The sequence below is a fragment of the Dermacentor albipictus genome, chromosome 10, assembly GCF_038994185.2.
Source record: "Dermacentor albipictus isolate Rhodes 1998 colony chromosome 10, USDA_Dalb.pri_finalv2, whole genome shotgun sequence".
Taxonomy (NCBI): Eukaryota; Metazoa; Arthropoda; class Arachnida; order Ixodida; family Ixodidae; genus Dermacentor; species Dermacentor albipictus.
In genome coordinates, this window is record NC_091830.1 from 10,633,193 (window position 1) to 10,637,918 (window position 4,726).

The 4,726-nt window shown below is 43.8% G+C and overlaps 1 long non-coding RNA gene across 1 annotated transcript; it reads right to left on the reverse strand.

The window, feature by feature from the left end:
* Positions 1-238: 238 nt before the first annotated feature.
* LOC135917865 (uncharacterized) lies at positions 239-3,831 on the reverse strand. Its single transcript, XR_011509223.1, has 4 exons — positions 3,697-3,831; positions 2,343-2,509; positions 1,716-1,832; positions 239-337 (listed from the first exon to the last, which is right to left on the reverse strand). It is a non-coding gene; the product is annotated as an uncharacterized lncRNA (long non-coding RNA).
* Between the last annotated feature and the right edge of the window lie 895 nt (positions 3,832-4,726).

Consider the following 4,726-nt stretch of genomic DNA (forward strand, 5'->3'; position numbering starts at 1 on the left):
ATGAGGCTATGACGGCCAATGTAGCTGGGGGAGTTCTCTGAACTAATCTACAACCTGAGATTACTCTTTGACGTGCGCCCCAATCAAGGCTAACGACCGTCTTTGCCTTAAACACCCATCAGTAAACGACCTTTGCAACAGGCGATTGAACCCGTGAAGACATAAAATGTGAGCAGTAAAGTTGAGTTAGTTTGTTTTGTTTTGTTTTCATGCAGTACTCCTTTATTTCAAAGCGCTGCCGGAAACGTGTTTTGTGGTGTTAACCTGATCTGCTGCCTTAGGCCTAGGACTTCAAAATCCTGTACCTTTTGTCCTCGATCTAAAGGGTTTTTTTTTTCTGAAACATAAGAATAAATCCACAAATTATCCATTTTGTTTAGCGCCACAACGTCATCTGTAGATATACAGCAAAACCTACACACATCACCGTCTGTACAACGCGTTTATTTATTCACCTTATAGCTTAACCGACATTTTCCTCTTTCATCGCGCTTGCTCTAACTAGCGTAGTTTCTTTTTTTTGTACTAAGAACAAAAGTGGAAGCGTCATTTGGTTGGTTATATGGACTAGCGATGAAAATTGTATTCTGTAACATTTAAAATCGCGACAAAGAAATAAAGGATGGACTTCTATGATTACAACGGTTGTAGTACTATTCATATTAAGCAGTACTGAACGCCGACCAAAATGGTGTTGTTGAAGATTTTGACGTTTTGGCTTCCACAAGGAAGCCTTGTTGATCGGCGCTCTGTTCATTTCGTGATATTTATCTACTTGCCGACCAGACTACATTTCCAATTATTGATTTCTCGCAGTAACACTGCTCATGAGCAAGTCAAAAATTTCCCCTGGTAGCAATTTCCCCTTCCACTGATCGCTGCTGAAAAAACCAAACTCTCAAAACCAAACTGCTACGGCAGTTTTTTCCTAGCTAATTCAGCAGAAAAAATTGGACAGCACTGAAGGAAAGCCCATGGCACACTACTAATATGTCGTGTCAAAGATGTGCCCTGCCGCTTTATTCCTTGTTGTATAATGTGCCTGCATAATTCTAGAAAAGTATGAGCCGCTTCATTCAGCTTGTTCACTTTAGATCTATATTGTCAAGGTTGTGAATCGTTACATGTCACTAAAATGAATACGAAAGCTGATATAGAGTACAGAGATGATGACAGAAACAATGATTGAAGAAGACAAGTACTGGAGTAGCTACGACAACTTGAGTGTTCCCGTTGTGCCGCCCAGCTTCACGCCAAAGTTAAACACGGAGAGTAGCCTCGGTTTCCATACGGTAAGCAAGCAGGTGTTCCTTTTCCGTGCTTCCTCCTTCAAAGGTTCTTGAAAATCAGATGCGAAGCAAGGAAGCTAGAATGTGGCTTCAAACATCCTTCACAGTTATGTTTTGTCGTTGCATTTCAGTCTATCACTGCAGTAAAAGACAAATTCCACATCGCAAGAACGATTTCAGGCTACATAAGGCCATATTTATTTATTTATTTATTTATTTATTTATTTATTTATTTATTTTGTTGGTTTATTTATTTACAAAACGAAGAGAACATGAAGCGTTGTCGAAGAGACAAGGTTTAATTAAACCACAGCTTCTGAAGTGGAACTTACTTCATCGGGGGATATTGGTTTGTCCTGATGAAGACAGTTCCGCTTTCAAAAACGTCACTCGCATTTACTTCACTCGGAGAAAAGTTGTACTTACCACTGATTTTCGTTTTTTGCATATCTTTTTGGGAAGCTTACTAATCACGGAATAGGTTGTGTTTGTAGAGGCACCTCCTCGGGCGCAGCAAACACGACAAGTGCCATTAAAGGTGAGCTAAAGAAAAACAAGTACAATTAATGTGAGCGCCATGCATGAATCCGAGAACTGCGTATAACTGCTATCACTGTAAAGATAATTTTATATGTGGTTCTCGCGTGCCGACTTGACCATTCCTTGGAAAGGTCAGACTGCTCAGTCGCTTTGAAGGACGCAGTGTCAATGCCGTCTAGGTAAAGGGAATTTTTTTTTTTCTGGGCTCTCATGTATTGGCAAGATTTCGGGAAAATGTATTTCAAACCTTTTTGACACTGCCTATAAACAATTTCCTCTATAAAACGTTCTGCGAAAGCATTCGGTTAAGCCTTTCTGCTCTCTGCGGCCAAGATTATATTATTGCTAGGCTCTTAATGACAACAACATCCAGTTGTGTAAAATATCGCTGCTATATATTATTTCATAGGAAGGTACGCATTTCATGGTTGTAGAACAGGAAAAACAGGAAAAACCTACTTAACTTTCATCTGCTCTTCATTAAAGTAAGCTTTGTAGTCAGCTTTCGCTTACCGATCCAATCCAGCGAGGGCCCGTTTCTGTCGTATTCTGGATTTTCTCGCCGTTGCCTAATGCGCAATATAGTCCCAGTAGGGACGTATTGCGCAGCGGAAAAGTGAAATTTCCTTCCACGATGGGGCATCCTTTCACTGGCTCCGTTGTTTGACTCAGTTTACCTCCTGAATATAAAAATAGTGGCTGTTTGTGAAAAGCAACTCCGTGAGAAGGCAAAGTGCACTCTTGTTCAGGCAGAGTGAGTTATCACACATATACGGCCATGGAATAATGGGTTTATTTTTCCTGTTTACAACTGAAAGGAAGCAGAAACTAAATGCCGTGTGGCCTGACTAAGGCTTCTGCTCCCACAACAATTCAGCACGCAGGCCATACTCAGCTTACAAATCCTATACATATACTGAAATCAAGTGGAGTGTCGGGATACAAATATGAGCACAGTGGTCGATGCTTGCTGAAGCCTGACCAACACCTTCACACTGGGCAACACATTGGCCAACACGGTGCACAAACCAGTCGCGTATACTAATGTGTGTATAAGGTGGCGAGGAGGGCATATTTTTCCACCCCGATTTTTTCAAACGTACAGCCACCCGCTCTCCTCCCCGGAAAACGAAAACCACACAGCAACAACGGACCTGCACTGAGGTGATATATAGATCAACAGAAAAGGTTTACTGTCAACGCTCGTAGCCACTTTAAAGAATCAGTTAAGGAAGTGCGTTAACACTTAAGACGTCTCGGAGTAGTTATCAAATAAAAAATAATGCAGATCAAAGAATAGCACGCCACTACCGGTTGGCGCATATGTATGCGTACGTGACCTGAATAGACGTGACGTACAGGCTTATAACTTATACACAACTAGCATATGTTGAGTCCTGTTCTCTTATTTTCCTATACAACCGGCTACGGCTAACCTCGCCACCCTGCTCCTTAGGCGCATTACAAGTGAATACAACTTCCTTGCTTATTATCCTCGTTTACATTGGTATGATGCGCTAAATACACGATGTTGTGCGCTATACTTTCGAACTTGTGACAAAACGTAGAGTGCAACAAAATCAGTCTTTTAATTCCTTGCACGCTCATACTGCGATCTAGCTACAGTTATGACAGCAAAAAAAAATGTTGTTAAGGAAGGTGCGTGTGATGTTTGTGGTGCCAACGGCGAATTTTGGAGGACTCCACATTCTTGCTACGTACCATGAGCCTGCCGCTCACCAACAGCAAGAAAATGACAATGACAGCAACGTGTAGGTCTTGCTGCTCGTTGTCATAAATCTCTGGCAGTTCCAAAGAATACGTGCAGTAGGATGAATCATGATGCAGAATCACTGTTCGTACTTACCAAATGTGAATCTTAGGAAAACGGCGAGCATTATTAAAATGGCGATGCGAGAAGTAACAATCTTGGATAGTGGCATCCTTGCCGTAAACGACGGTTCGCCGATCGTTCACCTGTGCAGCCTTCCTTCCGCTGAGGGGAGAAACCACACGATTACTTTTCTTATGTACGCCGGATCCGGAAGTTACTGCGGGTCCCGCCTCCTTTTATTTATCTTTTACGCTGTGGCCCTTTTTATGATAGAAGTGGTCAACGACTTCTGCCTTACGAACAGAAGAGATGCGGCACTGCTTTTATTTTCCTGTTATTTTCTGCGACCAACTGTCTGCAGCATTAAATTATATGATTGACATATTGTAGTGAAGTACACATTTTAGTTAATTCTAAACTCCCTATTAGCTCCGAGATCTTTGAGTGGCGCCCTTTCGTGTGTGACCTCAATGAGGGGAAGCCGCTGAAGCGCTGCATGAGAGCTCGCTGTGAAGGCAACTTCAAGCTGTCGGTCGACCTGCTCTGCTCGAGTCCTTGCAATGCGAGTCTACAGGTCTTTCGAACAGTATGGTACGGAATGTTCAAGGACACCGTTCCCTGCGAAATCAGTCGAAGTAGTATTGGTCACCACGCTCGGTGTAGATTGCTCCTGGCGTAGTCTGCTAGTCGTCAGTGTGCACACGCGCGTGTATGGCGTTGGCTTCTCGTCGTTGCTGTTACGTTTTCATGGCGCACTCGCGATGATTTGTCGGTTCTTGTTGATGTGAAAGCATCAACTGCAGCCCATTGAGCGAGGAAGCCGGTGTCTGTAGTAGCTAAATGGCGCTTAAATTCCCATTGGCTGCGACGCCACGTCCGTGCGCGCCTCGATGGAGCAGAGCGAGCGAGGGGGAACACCTGCTGCCACGCTTGTGTGCCAGGCGCTGCGTGAAGGGAGAGGGCATCGCCGCGACGCCACGTCACCCTCGCTCTCGGAAGCCTGTGTTCTCCACGCGTTCCTTGTCCGTGCAAGCTCTTGCCTGCGTTCCAACTTTTCCTCGGT